General features: G+C 41.2%; 1 protein-coding gene across 1 annotated transcript in view; it reads right to left on the reverse strand.

Moving 5' to 3' along the window:
* The window catches only part of CHN2 (chimerin 2), a 167,958-nt gene that overhangs the window by 34,271 nt on the left and 108,270 nt on the right, over positions 1 to 25,417 (reverse strand). The window lies entirely within an intron of this gene.

Here is a 25,417-nt window from a genome sequence, read left to right on the forward strand (position 1 = left end):
GTTACAGACAGCATGACTGAGTTTGCTGCTTAGCAGTCACAACACCTTCAGGTAAACTACACAGTGCAAGGACCTAGAAATGTAATCATGTGTTTGCCATCGTTAGTAATACTTCTGTCCCCTTCTATTGTAGTGTCTTGTGACTTCTTCTTGCAAAAACTCATAAACTGGGTAAACAATATAAGGTGAAAGGAATTATTCATGCCATTTAGGGCACAAAGGAGGCAATTAGCAGATAAGAACACAACATGTTTTCAGGTTGAAAGAACACTTTTTAACAAGCCTGAGCCATTGCACTTTACCAAAAAGAAAAAAAAAAAAGGAGAAATGCTAGTTTTATAAAAATGCTGTGCTTTATGACTGTGAACTTCTATTTCAGTATTCTTTATGAATTGTATGGCAAAAAAAAAAAAAAGAGGGCAATAGGAAACCATTTTCTAGGTGGGTAAGTGGAACTGTGGCATGGAGGAGATCACTGGTTTTGGTGCTGAGCCAGACATGGCTATCTCACAACTCATCTGAGCTCAGCTGTACATCCACGAATGCCTCCATGTCCCAGGATGTGTTCCCCTGAGGTGGGAGCATACGGTGTTTACAGCTTACCCGTTTGGGAAATAAGTGCTTCTGTCCCATCAAGCTTCAAGGAATGTCACTCTGTTCATGAGAGACGGTCAAATCCTGGACTGTCATCCCAAAAGAAGTGGTAAACTGTATGACCCCTGGTATATCTCTGACTAATGGCTCCAGAATGTGTGTTTGCTTAGAAACAGAGCAGGAATCCATGCAGACAAAAGTGATACGGGGTTAAAGAAAAGACAGGAGGCCCTGCACTCAGCTGTGATCACTTACCTATTTCATTATATGCATGAACTTTACCCCATATGTTATGTTCCCCCTTGCTATATAAGAAAGGTTCCTATAGCTTAAACCTCTATCAGCTTCTATTTTCCCTATGGACCCAGCACAGAAGGAGAATAGTCGGGACAGGACTACCATCACTTGTTGGTAGAAAGTAGAAAGCCACCTGCAGGAATGGGCAATTTCATCCTTGGGAGTATGCACCCTCCTCCAGCTCACCCTGCAGAAAAAGCAGCTCAATGCATAACCAACTTCTTCTCCTGAATGAGGCTTCTGAGCAGCGCTCGGTCCTCACTCAGCTTCCTTTTTCCCACAAAGATGCAAGAGAACTACTGTGTGCTGCAGACTGCACATGAAAAGCATGGTTCACCACACTTTTATAAGACCGTGTTATAGGATACACAAACCACTCGAGATCACACACTTTGAACTTGTATAAAGTACCAGAATGTATCCAAGTTGTTTTATGTTCACTTCGAAAGAATTGTTTTGTGTTGTGTTTGCTTTGCCTGCTGCTTGAAGCTGGTTTTGTTCCTCCATTACTCCATGGGCAAGTAGCAGTGCGTCTCCTCTTGAAAAAACATACGCATTCCCATGGCCATTAGAGAAAAACTCGGACAAAGAGTGACCCCGCTTCTCTGCTAGTGAATGAACACATAAAGGCTGTATAATCCTGGTTTTATTTTTCCGTACAGGTGTCATTTGACCCTGATATCCTTATAACTCCCTGCGACCTGCAGCCCGCTGCCCTCTGATATGAAGCAGCAGCTTTTGTTCCTGATGGCGCACCATGCACAGCTGCTTCCGTCATTGTTTGGAGGGGGACAGATGGCTGCTCTCAGCACAAAAAGGAGATTAAAAAAGAACTGAGGGAATGACATCACTACCCAGCCTGGGATTTAATTCACGGGACCCGCTGGGCTACCACCAGCATGAACTCAAACTGCAGTTGACTCTGCCCACGGAAAGCAAAAAGGTTGTATTTTGCAGAATGAAAGACATAGCTTTTGAAATGCATAGTTGCAACCACTCTAATATTTATATTCTTTAACAGTTGTTTAGATAATATGAATAGATACTGTCCTATCAGCAGCAGTACTTTTAAAATACTCTAAAAGCAAGACTGATACTGTACCCTGACTTTATCCATGCCTGTAGTTCAACTGCAGTTAACTTGGTTTACAGCTTATTTACTTTGTTTTGCGTGTGATGAGGAGTTCATAAGAAATGGTTGGGGAAACACAAAACAGAGTAGATGAGTTTCACCATTAGGACAAATCCTGCTAAGACATTGTGTAGGTGAAAGATTTCATCCGTATCTCATAGCCTCGCTTAAGTCAATGGAACTAAATAGCACTAAACTTTAGTTCTGGAAGTTGTTAGCTTTGTAGACACTTTTATGCGTTGAATTCAGCTCCAGATCTATGAAAATACTCTGAATTCTCCCCTTTTTGGTCACTGGACACCAAAGGATGGCAGCCATTGCCGTATTCCAGGATGAACTCTCTGGGGAACTATGAATACCTTTGATGGATGGTGTATACAGTGATCTTGTCCACCTGTATTTTCTGCAGTTTACCTAGTTAGTTTTTATCTGAATTTATGTATTAAGTACATTACCTGATTACTGTTTGGGACAGGGGAATTTGACCTCTGTATACATGTGGTACTTGGTGCCATCTGCACCAATATTTTTCTGCAAAGCCGAGATTTTTGCTTTGCGACAGATGAGGTACCTAGCAAAACCATTCAAAAATCACGAAATGAAAGTTCCAAAATGGAAATAATAGTGAGATCTTTCCAAAGTGTTAACTTCGAAGAAAAAGGTAGCAGTATACATAAGGTGCAGTATACATAAGAAGTGTCAGGGATATATATTATGTCATCAGCAATCAGAGCAGGATTTCTGAATTCTGCTTGTTGTAACATTGTTGACCACACAGACTAGGATACAATAATTAATTAACCATGCCTCCATTTTCCAGCTGCAAACTTGACATAATGCAAGCCTTCCCAATGATCCTAGGGCTTCTGTAATATGTAATTAGTACTCATGAGCCTCTGTTGGGATGTACAGGGAATAGCACAACAGAAATACAATTTTATAAGGAATAGTAATAGTTTGGTAAAATTTATAAAATTCAGCAAACATTTTTTTAAAAATAAAACTCAAACAGGCATATGCTGATACTAATTTTGATCCACTGTGTATTGTTACATTTAAGTGATGTTACTGCTTTTAGTCTCATTGAAGACTCTCGTCAAAGCGGCCACGTAGCTGCTACCACCCTCTTTATGTTACTGACAGGCACTAGATGTGCAGGAATGAAGATGAAACCATTCCACAAAGAATAAAACCAATAAAACCTTCAAGGTGGAGGGTTTTTTCCTGAAAGGAAAAAAAGGAAGCAATTTCTTCTTTCCTTGACTGACTGGGGCTCAGACCTGCCACCCAACGGTGCCCACGGCAGCTCCTGCCCCAGCCCCAGCACCCAAACCAGGCTCAGACCTGAGGATGGTTTTACTCCTAAGCGCAGATCAGCGTCCTTTGGAGATGTCACTGTGTATTCGTGGTTTTGCCCAAAGAACCAAGCTGAGCCTTTTTCTTGCATATAACCACACAGAGTAAGGTTCAGACTGTCTCCTGGGGCACAGTTGTACAAACCAGCTCCAGCTGGGAGGCTTCTGGAGCAAACCCACAGCTTTCAGTGGCTTTGCACAGCTGCGGCCAGCGGATGGGAGCGCAGAAAACCATGATGCTGATGAGACAAGAGATGTAACAGCTCCCATCAAACACGCTGAGTTTTACTATCTCAGCAAAGCTGACGGCAGCACCAGCAGCAGCACTGGAGGTGCCCGAACAGACGATGTGCTGCTGCCCGTCTTCCACTGCCACCAAATCAATCAGAGCTGACAGCATTCGGCACACCACGGAGTTAGGCCAAGGGTTATGATAAATCAGAGGGAGGTCTCATTTGCTTCAGAAAATATAATTTTTTACTTTGCTCTAAAGAGTTGAACAGCATATTAGTCAGTATGTTTGAACTTGGGGAGGGATTTTTCAGGGAAACATTTTTTGTTCCGGAATACATGACTCATCAGACCAGGAAAGTTCTGACCAAGACCCAAAATCCACTTTTTTTTAAACTGTGGAAACATTTCAGTTTGAAATATTTTAAAAAGCAATTTTCCATTTCCAGTTTGAAATACTTTGTTAAAAACAGTTAATAAAACATTAAAAATAGTTGGGATAGTTTCAGTCAATCTAATTCAAATCTTTTTCTGCATTTTATCTCGCTTCCTCAGTGCTCGGTCATGAAAAGTTGAGCGCTTTACTTTTATCGCAATTCAGAACAAAGTAAAAACAAAAGAGCAGAAATTTGCCATTACTATTATAACTCTCCACTACAGTTCTTTGATAAAATGTTAGTTTCAAAGGTGATCGTCTACCGATGACTGCTGAGCAAAGTTGTCCCTGTAGGAGCTCAAAACAGAGACACAGGGGCACTGCATTGGTTTTCTTTCTGTTAACCAGTTGTTCCCCAGGGCTCTTTTAATCTGCAGCAACAGCCTCGGTCCTGCTGAGAATGCCTTTTCTGCTACTAAAAAAAAAAAAAAGCGCATCTCTCAATACTTTGTAATTTCAAGGAGAAAGGAATTTTATTCTCCTAGTTGAAGAGAGCAACAACAACAGACTCATGTCTTAGCAGGCTGATGTGCATCACGGCCATCTTCAGCTTTCATTTTTGCTCTCCTGGGACTTCAACCGAAAGACAGACTTAGTCTAGCGGGCGCGGGAAGAAGGAGCCACACCACGGCCATGCCCTTGCAAAGGCTGATTCACGAGAAGCACTCCTGAAGGAATGCCTTAGAAAGACTCTCAGCTGTTTGTAAAGTATCACACTTCAGCCCCAGACAGACATACTTAATATAGAAGGCATTAATGAAGGATTTACTCAGGCAGGAGCAGACAATGCAGCATTTTAAACCCCATGTTTCCACAAACTAGTCAAAGACTTGCCAGTGCACAAGACAAAAGCTAAAATGAGACTTCATTGCATTGAAAGAAAACCATGTCTTTTTGGGTGGTACATTTTCACCCCATACTAATTGCTTCCATTTATAGTAAGTTAATTTCCAAATTAGACAAAACTTTACTTTTTTTTTAATTGCAACATTAAAAATAACAGCTTGTCGGCTCTACATTTTGGAAAAACAGGCTGAGCACTGTATTGGCCATTCAGATAAAGTAAATTAATTTATCACTTAAATGCATTTTCACTTCATTTTAAAACCATCTAATTTGCTTTTAGAAGTTTAACAAGTTGGTTTATTAGTGCTGTAATACAGGGAGATTTCATTAAATGACCTGCCATCTTCTATCAGCATCATCATGATTACATGCTGCCCTTGTTTTATTTTAATTTATAGCAATTTTTTTGCAACTTGCCAACACGAGTTCTTAGGAATTTAACAGAAGTACAAGACTGGCATGGAAAGCAAGCCAGTCGCTTCCATTTCCCCTGTGCTCCACATTTCATTCACACCCCAGTTTCACAGCCTCCAGTACTGCACGGTACTTGCAGGGCTCCTGACCTGGAGACTTTCCTGATGTGTAGGATAAGGCCTTCCCAACTGGGGGCATTTTGCTTTCTTACTAATCTTCTTCATTAACTTTAGCAGTGGCAAAATATTGCCAAGAGAAAGGTTATCTCCACAGGCAACAGTTCACAAAGTGCCTCAAGCTTTATTGGTCAAACCTCAACACAGAATCATAGAATGGTTTGGGTTGGAAGGGACCTCAAAGATCATCTAGTTCCAACCCCCCCTGCTGCGGGCAGGGACACGCTCCACTAGACCAGGTTGCCCAAAGCCTCATCCAACCTGGCCCTGAACACTTCCAGGGATGGGGCCTCCACAATCTCTCTGGGCAACCTGTTCCAGTGCCTCACCATTCTTAACAGTAAAGAATTTCTTTCTAACATCTAATCTAAATTGACCCTCCTTCAGCTTAAACCCATTACCCCTTGTCCTGTCACAACATCCTAAATTTGTTAGCAAACTGGAACATGGTGGAACATGCCTTACAACACGCGTACTGCTTGCTCCGCAGTGCACGAGCCACTGAAGCGGCTGTTGCCCTAACACCAATTTCTAGCTTGGTTTTTAGGAACAAGCAGCTGGTAGCAGCAATTGTGGGACAGATTGTGACAATGAACGTTTCTGGAGGAAACTGCAATCCCCAGGTATATGCAGGCTAAAAATAAAGCGCTCTTACTAGAGACTAATGCCTATAGATGCCAAAGAGCAGTGGAGGGTGTAGCACTACCTCCAGCTGCAGGCTGTAGTAACATGCACCAGGCAAACACCAGGACCTGAAGGAGCAGGTCTAATCCCTAAACAGACTTGCAGGTTGCTTCATCACATCACCCAGATTCAGTTCCAAGTTATCTAGAGCTTGACTGTGCCGCTGATTTCCACATCGCTGCCTCTATCCATGCGATGCAAATCAACCAGGTGTTGGGGAGCTGAAGCCCCACACCTCTGTACCGCCACAGCTACGGGGACTCAGCAGGGCAGAGGCGAGGGGGAAGTGGGACAAAGAACCAACACCTGGAAATGAACAAGTGGTTGCTCTCAGCTAACAACAAAGCCACTAAAAAGCAATTATAGCTGTTCCCCCAGCTGTTTACACTGACAGTCTGATCGATGATGGCCTCAGCAGTGTGAAAAACACACGTTTACTGATAAGGGGAAGAGTTAGGACCCGTCCAGGTACCAGCTCTCCACAACCAGCCAGTAAGGGCCAGGTACCAGGTTTTTGCACATTGTGTGCAAAGGAAAGGGATGAGGGGAGGTGTCACTTCTTAAAAAATGTAGCAGTGCTAAGCACTAAATGAGATCAGAAGGGCCTTGGAGATCAGTCAGGGATAAGGAGATTAGCTCCTGGGTTTCACACAGACCAATGTCATGGGAAGTTTACGCTACAGGTGAAGAACGGTGGCAATTCTGGCAATTTTTCCCTATCAGAAAAACATTACCTAGGTAATCAAAGTTGTCCTAAGCAGCCAGAGTAGTAGGTCTAAAACACTCCTCCTCCAGAAGTATAATGTCAAAGACAACTTAGAACTGTAGTACTTTTATTTCTTTTTTTTGAATGATAAAAAGTTCCACTTGCAAGGAAGAAGAATTCAGTGAATCTTCATCCGAGACTCTTCCATAGTTCAGCACTAGCTCTAAACAGGGATCTCTGCCATCTCATAACAACAGACTTTTACCCTGTATATTTTTCACCTTCTGCTTCCTGCCTTTGTGTAATTGCCTGTCTCATATTAGAAGTGGGCCATCCATCCTACTGAACACATTTAGGCCACTATTTTCAATGCAGTTTTACATACGCTACCCATAGTATCAATATTCCCATCATTTCCTGCTTGTATTCAGTTGAGATGACTCTGGTCCCACAACCGCATGAAGCATCAAATGAGAAAAATACTTACTGAGCTAATTCTGTTGGTAAAGTTTCATTTTTATTCTCTAAGATGTCTGGAATCACTAATACATATTAACTCATTCCTAGAGAAACATTTTTTAAATTATTTTTTTAATTTTTTTTTTTTTTTTTAGAAAAAATGAAATGTCCTCTATGCTTAACTATATGGTAATTCGTGTAGTGAATTGAATGATCAGACACTCTAGATTTACAGAAGTACTTTCCTATATGCTTTAGCAATTCTGCAGTTTACAGTGATCTGTATTTACAGAAGGATTCAAGGGCTTTTTAAATGGCAGGGTCACAGAGTAAGAAGAATTTTCCTTTGTTTGGTAAATCTGTACAGACTCACTATTTATTGTTAACAAGAAATGTCATCATATTTATCATCAGCAAATCTTCTAAAGTCTGCAAAGTATCAGCTAGCTGCACAGCTAATTTATAAAACTCATTACTATTTTAAATTGTCACTGTGTGCTAAACAACCCGTAATAGAGAATATTGACTTTGACACCTAATTTCCCTCTGTTCATACATGGGTAAGACTCCAACTGACCGAACAGACTCTTTATTTTTCAGTAGTGTTTATTATTTGCATTGTAATAGTGCACAAGAGCTTAAGCCTTCAACCAGGTCAAGGCAACAGCGATGTTGTACAAACACGGAGTAAGAGCCCGTTCCCTGCCCTGAAGAGCTTACAGTCTAGAAAGCTGCCCCACCTTCGTAACAAGGGATTTTTTTCACACAAGAAAAAAAATGAAATGGAACATAACCACAAGAAAGACATTAATTTTTAAGCCTGTGAAGAAGAATTTGCAAATATTGGAGCAAGGACCCAACAGTAAATTACCAGAGTGTTTTAAAAGTGCACAGTACCCCAAGTAGTAAAGCTCCTGGCTCTCCCTTGCTTAAGTACTAAATTACTGATTAACATGCAAATGAAGAAGAGGAGGGAAGTAGAAACCCCATTTTAATTCACAGGTTTTTCTCCTTGCTGTCCCTGTTTTGCCCAGAATAACCAGATCCCTTATTTCTTCAGAGAATAAATAGGCAGGAGTTCAAGAGAGAAATGCGTACAACAAAGGGCAATCAATTTATTAAACGTTTATAAAAATTTAGGCTTCTCCTTGAATATTATCATAGGATGTAGAACATTTTACAACCCGATACTCCATTTCGTAATTCCTAACAAACCCCAATCTGCCTGAGAACCAACCCTTGCTATTGCAAAAGTCTGCAGTCCACAACACATACACGGCTAAAGTATTTTTAGAACATCTCCTGAAAAATCACAAGTATTTTAGTTCAAAATGAGCCTCTCTTAGACTTTCCATTAAAATACATCTTTAAAATAACTTCCTAAGTTTATAAATAGACTGCAAACTAAAACATTTAGAAGCCAAGAAATACCAAAGCTAAGAACTATCTGAAGAATCCCAGCACTGCCCTTCTGGGCACAGCACAAATCTACCTACTTACAGACAGCATGTTTTGTCTAATTTTGTATATATACATATACGTATGTATTCATAGAGTCTGTCCTTCCATGGACATAATAGGAAAGAAGGAAATATTAAGATAAAGCTGTTGTGGATTAACGTGATTATTTATCAAAGAGTGTGAGTGGACTAGACTTGGCTGAAAAGCAAGGGATTTGTTCTGTGTAAAATTTGTCTTTTTTCCAAAATTTTAAACCCCAGGGGAAATGGCGGGCATTTGGTGGAAGGAGTTTTCTGGCAAAAATGACACTGTTTCAGGTCTGCTGTGTCTGGGGAAGATCTGCCAGCCAGCCAGGGGACTGTGTTTCGGGTTCTCAGCTTAATGGCAGACTGCCTAAGGCCCGGGGATCATTAACTTCCAACGTAATTAGCCAATGTATCAGGTAGATTACACCAAGGCTGAGGACACCCAAAGAAATCCACGGAAGCAGTGAGGTGTGAGTGCTGAGGCTGGAGGTGTGGTGTGTGAATACATATGGTTACTTGGACTCAATATTTTTTCTTTTTTAATGAAACATTTCAGGCACAAACGTACTCTTTTTTGAAAAATAAAAAAATAAATTAACTAGGTGTTGCTGGAAAACTTCCAAATATCTCTAGCCTGGACTCCTGCTGACAGAGATAGACTGTGCTTACTGGAAGAACCAGGAATAATTTAATGAGCACTGGGTCTACTTTTTCAGCAATGAAGATAAAAATAAATATTGAGCAGCTGCCTACTTCACTATGCAGCAGCCACAGGCTTTAATCCATTTGATAGACCATAAATCTGCATGGAAACCAATGAACAGTGGGAGTATTTCATATTTATGAATCTATTATACTCACGTAATAGAACATTACACTATTTGCCTTTAGTACATCTGCATATGTATATATCTTTTGATATGCTACACACATACAATATATATGCATATAATACGCATATCCATATAGAAGCATCTCTATATCTAATTTTAATTAGTTGGCCATATTTGAAAAATGTATTATAGGCAAAAGAAAGAGTTGGCATGTCAACTGGAGCCATGCACAGTAAACACCACCCTCACATACCCAAAGTCTGTCTCTAAACCAGATATAATTGTGCTAAATTGTGTACAGGTCAAATACAACTATCAGGATGTTTCATCCGAAATATGCAAATATTTAGACTTTCGGAATCACAGTTTTGGATCTACAGTCCCACATGACTGCATTTTGTAGTAGTGGATATATAGGTGAAAAGCACAGCAGTTAGAAAGATTGAACACATTTTTTCATACAGATCCAAGGTCATAGCCAAACCGAAGTAGGAAAGCTTTTATTCTATGCAAAAAGTGCCACCTGTCCTTTGTCCGGCATACCTTTCAAATGTTATTGTTGAAAAAAGATTGTGCTAGGAAGTATACTATTAAAATAGCTTTCTATCTTGAGCAGCGGTGTACATTTACTGTCAGCGAATGTGTTCGGTAAATAAGACCCTGAGCTGTCTACCAAAGGAAGATAAATCATCTTTCCCTAAAATGATACCAGTAATTAGCAGAATTTATTAGAGCTAGCATCCCTTCTTAGCCATCAGGGAAGAGTAGTGCCTTACATAATTTGAAATGCCAATGAGGATGTGAATTTTTTTCTCTCACGTAGACTTTGCAAGAGACTTCCTTGCTTTACCGCCTTCAGGGTGAAGAAACTTCCATGCCATTTGTTTAGGATCAAACCTGGACCACCCACCAGAGGCTCTTCACAACACAGGTTGTAGCCGCCAGCCTCCTTGGCGGGGACGGGATGCTCAGAGCACCCAGCATCTGTGCTGAGCTCCCTGCGATTCACTTCTCCTCAGTGGTTCTCCATCAGCACTGGGAACTTTGCTTCTCCCATTTCCTTCTAACATACGAATTTGGCAGGCTACAGAAAGATCTACTTATCCAAGTTTCTGAGATGGCAAGATTTTGGAGGGTGAACAGGAAGAAAAAGAACCAGGCAAGATTGATCTGTGAACCTCTTCCATTTGTTTTCATTTTGGTTTTGTTTTGTTTTTTCTTAAAATATCATTCCAGCTGCAGGTCATGCTTAGATTCTGCTGTGGATCACCTACCACGTTTCTACGTTTTGTAAAACAAGAACTGTCACAGCCAGGCATGCAAGATAAATCATTACAAGTAATAGATAAATAAATCCAGCCCAGAGAGATTCATTTTATGTTACTTCAGGCAAACCCTTATCAATTGCAAGTTTCTAGGAAAAGTAACTCGCTTCCTTATTCGTCTATAAAGTGCCTAGTACACATTGGTGCTTTTATAGAAAATAGATATTAATAAGAAGAGAAAATATTAATAGTAATCCTCAGGATATCTGCGAGACAAGCAGATACGTGCTTCTGGGTGATGGAAAGCAAGTGACAACTGAGGGAGTAAGCGCGGTCTAGGGAGAAAGCCTTGGAAGCATTTTCTGAAAAAGCTGTCTGATTCATTTTTCTTTCTTTTTATTGCAATATTGTGACTAAAAATTTTCCTTATAACAACCACAAAGCTGGCAGACCACTGCCTTACCCGTAGTGGTAAGAAATGCTCTATTCAGCAACATTATGTTCTTAAAAAAAATTCTAACACTCCCTGTGTCATTTGTTTTATTTGTTTCTTCCCATGACTTTATGGAACAAACCAGTGGCTATTTTTCCATCACGCTGACTTGCACTCAGTGAACAGCTGATTACTCACTGTCATGCATGTAAATCTTTGAAGTGCAAAGAAAAGAAAAGAACATCCCTATTTACTTCTAAAGTGAAATCCCAGCATCCAGTAGAATTTTAAACCTGATTTTTCTAGGGCAATACTTCTTTCATCTTCCCAACACTAAATATTAAAAGAAGAGAGACCTGTCTTAATTCAAGCTGAGCTCTGACCCTTGAAGTCTTATGATGCTGTCTGTGTTTACATGAGTGCAGACTATTTTTCTCCAAGCCAGTTCCACATCATGCACGTTCCTCTCAAACTCTCTTCTCAATCCTGAATGTTGATGTCCCTCCCTCACCCCCTGGCTCGCTAGGGAACTGGGAAGCTGTGCGGTCTGGATGCCGCGCAACAATTTTCGTCAAAAGGCTGGTATTATTCCCATTTCATTGACAAGAGGCTGACTCGTTATATTAATCTTTTCTCCTTTTTGGCCCCTAATTGGAGTCGCAGCTTGCATTTTTTTAATAACATTTAATAGGGTATATTATTTTCTATATTCAGATAAAAGATCCCATTAGTTTCACCTGCATTCACTCAATACTTCTGCAGAATCTAATTTGTGCTCTCAGTAGCAGAAGTAGCCTCATTAGCCTCTGAACATGTTTGAGCTACTTGCCAACACGAAATGAGGGCTCTGGGCAGGGATGTAATCCAGCCCATTGTGCAACTTTCAACCAGTTTCATCACTGCAGTAGACTTTTTTTTTTTCTCCTTTCCATCACATGCCTTTCACTTCCATAAATAGCAAGGCAAAGCTGCTCGCCCACAGCCACCCACTCACCCACAGCCATGACTTAACAGTCATCAAGAAGTGGAAACTGTAGAAATTGTAGGCAGCTATAGCTGTGGCATTCAGGGGTAGGCAAAAATTTTGGAAATTCTTCTTGTTTTTAAACCACTTGAATCCAACCCATAGGCAACAGCATGTTTAACTACATAACCTTGCTGCTTTAGCTGATCAAAGTTCCTCCAGTGCACTGAGCGAGGCAGGAGCCCCACAGGAAAGAAATGGGATCCTATAACTAAAACCAGCACCACCTTGTAAATGTACAGCTGGGGTTGTACTGGCAACCCTCCGTTTGGTGTTCCCTAACTTCCAAATACTTGACTTTGCGCCTTCAAAGCTTTTTTAATGTTGACTCTTTTCCCTAATTTCTTTGTACTCCTGCAGCAAGGTGAACCCCTTTCCCAGGCTAGAAATCTAAACTGGGGAACCCCAATGACCCCAACATGGCTAATCGCCCAGACTGGACCAAAGCTTAAAAACCCAAGGACAGACATCTGTAGTACGAGCCAGCACAGCAACTGTCAGCGAGGAGCAGGTGATGACTGTGGATGGCTCGGTCATGGGAACAGCATGAGACAGCAATGGACTTTCACAATTGTTTGCTGACAGCAGGGCAAAGATGAGACTTTGGACCCAGAATTTTTAAGGGATAGGGTTGTGGGGTACAACATCACCCCATCAGGCACCAGCCTGAGCCTAGCCTCTTCTACCTCATGTTCCTTCAGGCTAAAAAGTGAGTCATTTGTTGGAACTCACTCTTCTCCACAAGGAGTTGGCATTTTTCAACAGAAAAAACGCTGCGTAAAAAAATTCCCAATGAACTCAATTAGCTGGAATAATCTATGTGCTGTCAACACCTTGTACTTCCCCTCAACCTCATCTGAGCAGTTTTCTGCAGTCAGAGAAGAAAAAACAGCTTGACACATGATGGGGAAACCTCCCAACCAAATGGCTGAGCAGAAGCATTTTTTGGGCCTTTTTCAAATGGGGAAAATCAGGCATTTATCCCTCTGCGCAACCAGGACAGTAACTCAATGGTAACAGTCTTAGTAAAGAAGCAAAGGAAACTCAATCTCTCTTGGAATCAGAGCTTTCAGAAAAAAATGAGACCATGTTTTAGAAGCTGCCAACTTGGAGATTTAAACCAAACCCAATTAGAGGAGACCACCTGATGCCTATTTTTGTGAGATAATTTTTTAGCATTGCTGAGCACACATAACTCCAAGCACAGTCAGGGGAACTGGATGTTGCAAACCTGTTCAAAACAGATTATCCTGAATGATTGTGTCCACTCAGGTACAAGGACAAGACTGACTCTGGAGGCCCTTCTTAGCATTGCAGCAAGGACACAGCGCGTGCTTCTCAGCCAGGAAATCTAACTGCATCACAGAAGGGTGATGCCCCTTGTTCACTGCCCAGAGCCCCAGATTTTGAGGGATGAAGGTAAAAATGGGCAGTTTCTCAGGGATCTCTGCTAGAGAAGGCAAGGTAAGAGGTTCCCTCCACTTTATCCTCTGTAGGTAGAGATAAGGGCAATTTGCCATTTCCAAAGCTGCTATTCCCAGATGTTAAAGACAGCAGCGATTGCTCTCCTCCCTTCAGTACACCTGAAAAGGGAGGAAAAGGCTGAGAGCCATATGCTACTCAAGAACATGAAGAACAGCTGCAATGAAGCATGTTTTGTTCTCCATCCAATACAAAAATGTCAGATACTTTCTGGAGAGGCAGGAGCCACCCACCTCACAGTTTCAAAAGAGCAGGTCTCAGATCCTGTTGGTGAGGTGCTCAACTCACCCACAGCCACATCTTCTCCCAGCAGCCATCAAGTAGCGGAAACTGCAGTCAGCTACAGCTGTGGCATTCAGGAAAAGGCAAAAATTGGATTATTTTCTTTTTTAAAGCCACCTGAAGCTAATATGTGGGATATAATAAGTTTGCAAGTTGCAAGGTAAGTGGCTAGCTCTCTGTAACACACTTAGAAGTAGTCTCTGTGGTACTGATAGAAAGTAGTAGAGCTCCTGCAGCCAGGTATTTTGCAGAAGAGGTGTGTTTAGAAATTGGGAGGGAGGGGAAGAGGTGGCTCTTATCATTACATTTACAGAAAGGTAAAAAAAGTGCCTGGAAACTGTACCTATAGAGCTTAAAAAAATTATTATTAAAAATAAAAGGTAATATTGGTCTTAAATTAGCTTGGTTGCCGACAGAAATGTGATTGCAGTGTGTGCAATCTGTCTTGCTGCTTGTCCTGACTATCTTTTGAACCAGCTGGCTAATTCTAGTGAAGTTGATGGAGCAACAGACATCTGAGTTTTGTGAAATTTGGTGGCTGGACTGAGGCGAGAGATGCAGCCTGTGGTCTGAGCTCCTGCACTCTCACCTGGCAGCCTGCTGCGGAGCTTCAGTGCCTGCTGCCTCCCTCGCAGGTACTGAGAAGGAAATGTCAAGGGGAGAAGAGGGTAGGAGGAATGGGGTGAGGGAAGGATGTGTGAAAGGTCTGGAGGGATGGCTGGGCTTACTGAAGTGGGATTAAACTGTGCAGAAAGATAAGAGCACAAATCCATAGGGCACCAGGCATCACTGATTCCAGTGTTCACAGAAAAAACCCAAACCCTATATTACTGGTTCCAAGTGTTTTATGTCAGCCACAAATATATGGAATTGCAAAGATTTATTTTTATATGTATTCATAGATTTTAGTGCTTAAAATTTCAAGGCATTGCATATCTTTGCTATGGGACTCCTTTTAACCCCTCTGCTGCTTGTCCTTCTTGCATCTTCTGTGCTGCGGCAGAATGTGACTGTTTTTCTTTGCTGTGCCGGTGCTCCATGGGTAGAAACCAGGGTATCTGTGTTGGGGTTTCTGAAGCATAAAGTGGGAAAAAGCCAAAAGAAAGACTTTTTCTTGTCCTGGGAAGGCAAGAGGGGAAACAATGAGGAAAAATAAAGGTGGCAAAGGGTGCTTCTTAGGATGACAGTTAAAATTAAAAAAAATAATTTGGAGCTTGGAGATAAGTCTGTTGGTTTTCCAAGTGACATTTTTACTGAGAAGATCCCTCTTTAAATTCTTAAAGAGTGTTAAGGCAAAATCCCTACTAGGGGATGCTTTTGAGACAATAATTTTATTTAGCAATTGACTTTGCAACCTTTGTACTTCCTCACAGAAGACTGTGGTAAAAGTTGTCCTCAATGTAATTTTCCCCAAGATTTCTAAGAGCAACGCCTGAGAACTTTGCAAGCAGAATCCCAATGTAGGATTCCGCCTGTGAGACTGAAATGGTGGAGCTCAACAGATTTGCTTGCTGCCAGTGAATGGGGAGAGCTGAGGAGAAACACAAAGCACCCTGTGTTCCCAGCCATGCCAATCTGTTTGGTTCCCAGAGAACAGGTGCATTTATTTTTTATTTTTCATGGAGCAGCTCTGAATTGCTTTTTTCCCTTTGGATCCCCGCTGTCATCAGTCCCCCTCCTCTCCCTTCCACGCTCCCCCTTCAAAAAAGCTACAAATAGAAGAGCATGGAGGCAGTTGGGAATGCCTCCTCATGAGCCTCAGCTTCAGGGAAGGAGAACCAGTAACCAGCATTTCTTACATCGTCCCTGGGCATCCTTCTCTCCAGATTCTTGGGAGAGCCCTTATTTCCACTTTGGCCTCTGAAAGAAGGTAGCAAGGGCTGACCCCTGAGGACTGAGCAACTTTGTACAGATTGCCTGTTCTGATGTTGCTCTGATTAATCCTGCTATGGCCAACACAGCGTCACGTCCACAGTTCCCTTTGCTAATAAGAGAAAAGCTAAGATTGCAACACATCTAATGTAAAATATTAAAATACTCCCCAATGACAGCTTTGCACAACCAGCGTGGATGTGACCTTGCCGGGGAAGTTAAAAAAGGGCAATGATGACAATGCTTTTTTTCCCCAACTGTTTGTGTACATGAACACACAAAGGGTTGCATTTCTAGAAAAAAGAAATGTTATGGAAATCAAATTCCTTAAATTACTGTAAGAAGAAAAAAAAGATTATATATATATTTATCATGACCATAAAAATAATGCCTCCAATTCTGCAATGCCTGTTTTTGGCAGGCAAATCTTACACCAGCCTCAAGCTGATGCAAGCTGTTTGAGAACCAGATCCAACAGTTTCTTAATCCAGAACTTCTTTTGCTTCACGTAATATTCACATTCACGTATTAGCAATATTAATGTAACAGTAATGTTATACATTTGGGGCCAAAAATAATTAGTTTTATTTCTTCATAACCTTGTTCCTTTAAATGATGGTAAGCACCGTATTTATTGCCATTCCCATCTGTTTTAAAAGGGCTGATCCTGAAAATGAATACTGTAGCTTAGTATTACATATTAGCTGGATCCAACCCTTTGTTATATATGATGCATATATCTGTAAGATGTGGCCATTTTGTTCTGAATTTGGAAGACTTCTTTCCACTCTTTGCTGTGCCTTCGATGTCACTTAAGACTGAAGACAGATAAGGCAATTTCTGTAAATACCTCAATAATTCACAACTTCGATGGTTGATAGTTTGTTTAGAAATGTGTCTATGTTCGTTAAATGAGAAGTCAATGGAAGTAAGATCTGCACATAGGCAGATTCGTATTTTTAATGTTTACTTCTTCCTTCATTGCTTCTCTGGAAGTGATGTCACTTGTCAGAAGAAATTATTAATGCTCTGGTCCTTAGAAGCAGCAATAGAAAGCCACATTTCTTATCATGTGCTGTGCTTCTCTTTGCAACAGAATCTGGATAAACCTCAAGTCCCATTCTTGCTAAAAGTATTTGTCATTTCATCCCATGTGAGAGATTCGTGTTGCAGAATTAGGGACTGAGGCTAAGCTCCTGCCCTTCAGTGTGGTATCCAAATGGTGGGAAAGATTTGCAAATATCCAATAGGAAGAGGTATAAATAAGAGCTGGTGCTACAGCCTCTTCCTTCTCTGGGATTAGGATAGCCACCACAACACAGCTACGATTTTTATCAAGTTTGGCCATTCCATGGACAAGCAAAGGATAGGGCAGTAGGACAGAGCTTGGTGATGCCTCTTTCCAAGGTCCAGGCACTTGAATTTCTTCTAACTATCAGCAATGGCCTGTTGCTGGAGTTTCCCTTCCACTGAAGGCTGGCAACAGCCAACTCAATGTCTCTTACCCTGGGGCAAACTAACTCTTTGTAGCAGTTAATATATGGGGCTTTCTAATCACCTGATGGTTCCATAGTCCTTTTGCTCACCAGCTCAGGAGTGCAGACAGGCTAGTTAGTTATAAATCACTGCCTCTCCTATCCCACTTGCCTGGTGGAAGAGGCTGAAGTGTAGCCAAAGGTGATGGCAGTACTGGAACACAATATTAAATTTTATTGCTGGTCCCTTTGAAGAGAGCAGCAGAACCTCTCCTGTAGTGACAGCACAGCACCTGCATTTTTAGAAAGTCAGTGACAAAGAATTAAAATAGACAAAAAAATTATTATTGATGTGGGACATATACTTTCTTATATGGACCACATAGATTCAACAATACTTCTTTGTTTTGAAGTGTCTGCTTCAGAAGATGTGGAATCTAACCACATGAACATTTTAAATTTTTTTAGAGGCTGTATTTTAAAACCTCTCTTCTCAGTTCTGGCTTGGACAGTCTCCTTTCTCAGAACAAGTTCCCTGGACTCCTTTATTATACCACCGAAAGTTCTCAAGCTTGATTTTTGAGAGAAAAAGTAAAGCTCTGTAAAAGAAAAGAATTAGACTGAATGGAAGGACCCAAAGCTAAGGAAGGTAAAGTTTGAAGTACCATTACCAGAGATACACCCATGCAGGATTAGCAAAGTCATAGATGAGAAAGCTGCAAAGTGTTCAACTAGGAAAAGGACACCCTACTTAATCTTTCCTAAGCACCCACTGTGAAATCCTACTCAGAGTTGCAAAGCTGAGGTAGTGGGACCTATTGAACCGAGGGATGAACCAAGAGCCAAAAGGTGCAACTTTCAAACCAGGCTTTGCCCCTATCTCACTGTCTACAGTCAATTCACTTACTGGCTCACCACATGCCTGTGTTGCTCTGTTTAGATGCAACGCATATGCTTATCTACACATCTGAGTGAAGGTTCATTAAAGTTAGGGGAATTTGAAAATTCAGGCTTTGGAGACTACATCTAATGAAATTTTTAGCACTATCTTATCTGTATTTGTTTTAATATTAGCTATATAGATGTATTAAAAACTGCAATGTTTAGATCCTATACTCTCAACTATCAAGACATCTTCTATAAAAGTGTGGATAAGGCAAAATGTTTTGCCTTTGATATTGTACTACAGGAGAATGTTCAAGGGAAAAGGCTGATGACTGAGAAGAATAAGCAAATTTTTTAATGCTTTTTATGCCATTTTTGCTATTGTTTCTGTCTCTTCAGGCTCTATAGTTTCTTCACAACAGCCGTCTTTCCTGTATTTGGCACTGAGATCAATAAAGTGAAGTTAATGAAAAGAAAAGTTGCTGAAGGTCATACTTTTCTGTTTGGGATTTATCCTGGGCTCTGGCTGCAACACCTCACTGGCCTTGACAACAATGCCAAGCCAGGCACATCTTGGACGTGTGCTCAGATACAACCCTCACCTTCAGTGACAGTTCCACTAGCACAAATGTGCCTCCTTAACATCCCCTCCTTTAAAAAGTGACTTCTGAGGGCAGTTAGGTATGCAAAATACATCATGCATCAATATTACTATTCCAAATAGACCTTCATGAGAACATGTTAACAAAACAACCTTAATTACCACAGCCATGCCATTGACACATCATTCTTGAATGAGACAGATCGGCATTTCCGTCCTAAATTCACTGTTTGTGCATCTTCACCTTCCTATCTGTGAAATGAAGGAAGAAAGTATCCATGTGTAAAGCTGTGTGTGCAACACACGTCATGTGTAATGGAAACTGAGGTAAGAACCCAGCGTAAGCCAGGAGAAAGGACTGGACTTCACCAGATGCTGAGGTACCAATGTTAATTCAACTGAGTACAGCATTTAACCCTACAGTGGTGATTGGCAGAAGAATATCCAGTGGTTTTGGTTGATAAATGCTGAACACAACACCACAGTAGGTTTTCACCACACCAGGCAACATGACCACTGACAGATGAACCACTGTGTAAGAATGGTGAGGCAAGCAACCAGCTCAACAATGTGGATTCAAGTTCAACGAACTTGAATATGTGCTCCTAATGGAAGGAAAACTGAGGAGGACAAAGAGCAATGACATGCTTTCCTGGAGCAAAAAAGGCATCCTCTGATGCTCTCTGTGACTACTATTTTCATTAGGTTCAGTGAAAACAAACCAAAAAAAAAAAAAAAGGCATGCCACAGAAAATAAAACAGACAGTTTGAGGCTCATTATTGTGTGTTTTGCCTGCACCTATGTGTGGGCTGAGAATCCTTTCTGCCAGGTTTCTTGCTTTTTAAATATATCACAAACACACACACAGACGAATCACGAGGCATAGACCTGTCAGGCGCAGACTAATGTCAGCACTTCAGCCTCCTGGCTGTCAGGTCTGATTCCAAACAACCTTTTGTCTTCTTGTTCCAGCTACTAAATTACAGATCAAGTGAAAAATGTAATTATACCCCAAAAGGCCATGGATAGCATCTTAAAATACACTGAACTGTGAACAGAACAACAATAATAAAAAGATAAACTAGGATTACCTGTGGTGCATAACTAATGCAAAATACTCCACAGTCCCACATGGCTTATTACAGAACTGTTTCCTATTGCTGGATTTCTGTTTTGCGGGGACAAGTATGCTACCCCCTCATTTTTAGTATCATTTTGATATTTGAAGTCTTGTGAAAAATATGTCTCCCCTGTTGCAATAAATACTCTGTTATACTGTCAATGAATCCTATTGCATCTGTTTTTCTGAAGATGATGATGAACTTGAGCACTTGTGTTTTTTAAAGTAGTATGACGATGGGAATATCGAGACTGATTTTCTATGCACAAATTTAGCTGCCAAATTTTTACAGAAAGAAAAAATGTCAAAAGCCTATAGGAATATATTCCCTTCTCAACTAGCTTTGAGTACGTTATGCTGGATTGGAAGTGCTATCAGATACTGAATTAACTTGTTTTTTCATCTGATTATTGGAATATAAATATTCAAGGACTTTTCCTGGATTCTTGCACATGTCTATAAGAATGTAACTATTCAAAAGACTAAATTATTCTGAGCAACACCTGGCAAGATAAAAATAGGTGGTGGTGTTAGAGTGCAAACCTTGACAAGTGTTAATCTAATCTACAGACAATCAGAAAGGCTGCTGATGGCTGAAATTTTTAATCTCCTCTTTCTTATTAATGTCATGATTCTTACCTTTATTCAAGAATTTGAATTCATGTTTTAAAAGGAAAATAGACAGGCAATAAAAGGGAAAGCATTAACATTTCAGTCATTGTCCCTTTATTTGCAATCTTCTACTTCAAATATAATTTGTGGAAGAATCAAATTCGCCATCCCCACCTGTTTGCACCAAAGAGGGTTCTTCTGAGTTAGAGACGATACGAATATTTATTACTCTATAGATAGCTCAGGCACTAGCCGATACAGTACTCCATTCCCAAGTCCGATCTTGAATTTTGCCGCAAGTGAAGATGTTCTGCCTGTGTAGTAGAAACTCTAGATACTAAATTGAACTAAATGGACTGATTTATTCCTATTACAAAACTGTACTTAAAGACACTGAGCAGGTAGATGTCTGAACTCCACTTGTGTTCTAAGATGCAGCGCTTTCACCTCCCTGTTACTGTCATCCAGTAAGACGTATGGACCACGATCTCCAGGTAACCTGGTCAGAGCCCTAGCCCATGTGCTCTGTGAACCGCACTTGAGCTGACGTATTTATCGAACAAGCCGCCTGAAACGGCTGTATGAGCTGCCTACGCTGTACCTGTTCAGTCAGCAGCCCCAAGGCACTGGACTCTGTGGATGTATATCACAACATACTTTTCCACATTTCTAGTTCTGGGACCCCTATGTGCCTCGACCGGTGGCTATGCAGGCTCGCTCTCATTTCAACTAGGGCAATATCACACCTTTGTTGTAGAGCATGCACTGTCACCTGCAAAGGAAGAAAATGCTACATGTATCCTAACTACTTACCTTATTTTTTTTTTTAAATTTGCAACATAAAATTTAGTGAGAAATAGAACAAAGCAAATTATAAGTTTTGTATTTTCTCATGAAATTCAGCCTCTATAGCTGGATGATAGTTTGTACACTGCTCACATGTGGAGAAGGAAATTTAAACCACTGAATTCAGAGCTTATTAAAAAACTACACATGGTAAGATTCCCTACAAAGCATCATGTGGAAGTTATACGAACTCTGCATTGCACGCAGCGTCTCATAAGAAGCAAGTTACATCAAATGATGACTTGACTTTATTCAACTGGGATTCTGCCAGCCCACAAAGAAACCATAATCCAGCCTTTTCCCTTAATTTCTAGTACTTTGAGGTCTACGAGAAACCAAATGATGTAAACAATGTCCTTGAAAAGACACTCTCTTTAGCCCAATCTCTGCCAGTATACTTCATTTTCAGCCATTCTGAAAGTGCCTTAAGCTTTGTCTCCAAATTCACTTGGCCTGACATTCGGCAATGCATTATTGACCAGATGGATTTAGGAAACTGCACTGATTAGATTAATCAAATTAAAGGGAGGGGAAGAGGGAAATAAAAGGAAATTATTTTTTCCTCTACTTCCTAAAATATATCGATAAATAGGAGTAATGTATTTGAAAGAGTTGCCCAGGTGTCTCTCTATGTACTTATATTGTAAAACACAGCTTTGTGAAAGCAGCCCAGCAGCGGCTAGGGATCCAACCACTCTGTGCAGGGCAGCAGACCTCAGTTCACTGTCCGAATTACATGCTGGTCTACTAGTATTTTCCTGTGAGCTGGGAAAATAACAGACATAAAAAAACCTTACAGAATATGGGAATCAAAAGATACTACTGAAAATGAAAACTGGCATAAATTTATCTCTGTGGTCCGAGCCTGACCAGATTCTCCTGATGCCAGAGCACAGATGCTCTGGACACATTTGTGATGTCCTAAGGCAAACTGCAAGATGTTCAGCTTTTGCCCCACCACATCCCCTGGCATCAGATAATACAATAGCTACAGCCTCCTTCTTGTGGGTGAGGAGAGGATGGAAAAGGTAAGGGGAAAGGGACTTTCTTTTTCCCCTTGAAGAGAACAGGCATGTCTAGGGCACAGCCAGCGTCAGGCAAGGAAAGAATTTACCCTCATGTTCTTATAGCAAGGTCTATTTTCCACACTCCTCAGTGCTGGCATAATGAGCCTATCCCTGTTCAGACCTCCATACTTAGCTCCCTTTTTCTATGTCCCGCTTTGTTTATAAGAGCTTGCGCTGAACAGCTATAACCAATTCTGTCAACTCAGAGGTCCATACATGAGTTACAGCAAAGCAGACTGACTGATGACAGGATTCATCTCAGAAATCTAGACAGTGATGGATGTGGGTCACCAACCTAAAACTCCCTTCCAGGGAGAGCTGCAAAAACCTGCACAACCAGCACTAGGGATATCTCCTGCGCTGGGGAAGTTTATCTTCGTGGTATCTGCAGTTAGTCCAAAATATCGATTTGTCTTCTTAAAATATCCATCGGAAGAATTAAGAATTTTTAAAGCAGACATACTAAACGTGGTATTTTTTTGGTAGAGGCTAAGCGCTCTGCCCCAGTGACAGCTGTGGCGCTGCATCTTCTCAAGGATGTAGCATGTGAAAAGGCATTTCTGTAAGCTAGGTGTAGTTACTCTTTCGCCGATGGAGAAGCAGCAGCATATGGAATACTGCAGCTTGGCTGACTTAACAGGTGTCATGCAGACACAGAATAAAGGCATATTTTCTGCCTTTGAATATTTTGCCCAAACCACTGGATGCTATTACCTTAAAATACCAGCTCTGAAATCAAAAGCTGTGCTTTTCATTCATATAAGGAGAAACATTAGGTTTCCTTCATCTGACTTTTAAAATGCATTATATATTCCTACATTCAGCCTTTCAGACAAGTAAAATAAGTAAATCATACTGTATCTTTGCATATTAACCCCTCTCACTATTTACACAATTCCTCTGAGACTGGACCTTCTGTAGGACCGTTGCCACGTACACCTATTCCTTACCACACTGCATTTAATAATCTATGTATTAATTTAGAAGTGACTTTAAAGCCAAAGAATAACTTTAAGGCTGAAGTAAGCAATGGTGTCTTTGTGTCAAGTTTTTTAAGAACAAGATGAATGAATACTTGTTAAAAAAAGGCATCAGGTGGTCACATTCCCATGAAACTACACTCATCGCACAAGCACAAATGGGTGTCAGCAGCGTAAGATGCCCTAATACAGTCACTGGAAACTCTTAAGTATATATGCCACCTAGTGTTTAATTGGGACAATTTCATTCATAAATCATAATTCCTCCGAAGCTGTTCCCTGCAAGTGTAGGTGGTACAGTGTCTGGCAGAGGTATCTGGAGACACCTTCTCCACCTTCACCCCCCCCATCCCCCCAAAAAAACCACATTATGGCTTTCTCATTGAAGTAACTTCCTCCTCAGGGACTGTTTAGCTCCTGATGGACTTTGCCAAAAGGGCAAGCTACACTCCCAGCCCATCTTTCTCATCTGAGGAGCCCACACCTCAGACTGCCGTGAGCAATCCAGAAGGTACCAAGAACTGACCAGGGGGGTTGTCACTGCCGCTATCGAGATCCCAAAAAAAGCTTGACAGACTTTGGAAAAGCTCACTCATACCACCAGCCAAACAGCACCTGGTCCAGCACATGGGCATGGAGTGAAGGAAGCAGAGCTTTCCACATCTACCTGCCTAAGCACCAGGCACAATCATTGTGAGAAGCAGAAGCACTGTTCTCAGCTTACCACGTGCCAAAGGGGACAATGAGTTACCACATCAATAGGTATTGTTTAGATGGATGGATGAACCAGCAGAAAATCAGGGAAAGAGGCTTTCAAAGTGTAACAACAACTATTTCTCTTGACAAGCAGTGGAGACATAATTCCTTCTGAAGTTATGCAATGTTCTCCTTCCTCACCTCTAGCCCCTGCTTAATAATGGCACACCTGGCTTAAATGCAAGCAACCTTCTCACTCTCGACAGAAGATATACTCCAGGTATGTATGTGGCTTGGCCCCTTTCCATGTGCTTAAAATATGACAAATTGTCTTCTTACATTTTCTAATTGAGATTCTCTTGATGTTTCTGTCGTGGACACTCATTATGTTTTCAGGGATTAAATTCCTATACTGAGTCACATCATAGCACAAACCATGCTGAGTTTTCGGTAATGTCTTGTTTGCACTTTTTCCAGATCAATAAAGATCTTAAATGAAACTGCCGTCCCTGCAGTACTTCATCAGCTACTTTTCCCCAGCTTATCAAGCTGCCACCTATCTTTATTCTTTGCTTGAAATTCCTCTACCTATTTTTCGTCCATGTGACCGTGTTCATGCGCCAACCAATTTGAATTAATGTCAAGAGTATGATTTCATGAGACATTGTACTACTTTGCTAAAAATCCAATTATTCTGCATCTGCTGCATTCTTTTCATTCAGTACTTTTGTAAATCTATCAAAAAGGCAATCAAGTCTAACTGGCAGTATTCATTGTATATAACCCACACTGACGACCGTGCGCAGTCCCACTGTTCTCCAGGGCTGAGAATACAAGAAAGAGCCCATTGTTACGATTTGTACTTTTCACACCACAGTGTCCTCTTTCCAAATATCAGCCATTATAAAAAGCACTGGTTCCTGACCTTTGTAGTCAAGCCTCAGCTGAGAATGCTGTCAACAGCACGTGCTTCACTGTGGCCATTACAAGTTGTCATCCTGCCCAAGGCTGCTGTCTTCTCCTGCCTGGCAGCTCCAGCGAGCTCGGCTAGCCCTGCAGCTGAGACTGCGGCCGACTGATACCTGCTGATCCAGCCCAGAGGTGACCAGGGAGATTCCCACACCTG

The sequence above is a fragment of the Balearica regulorum genome, chromosome 2 (genome assembly GCF_011004875.1).
Source record: "Balearica regulorum gibbericeps isolate bBalReg1 chromosome 2, bBalReg1.pri, whole genome shotgun sequence".
NCBI lineage: Eukaryota > Metazoa > Chordata > Aves > Gruiformes > Gruidae > Balearica > Balearica regulorum.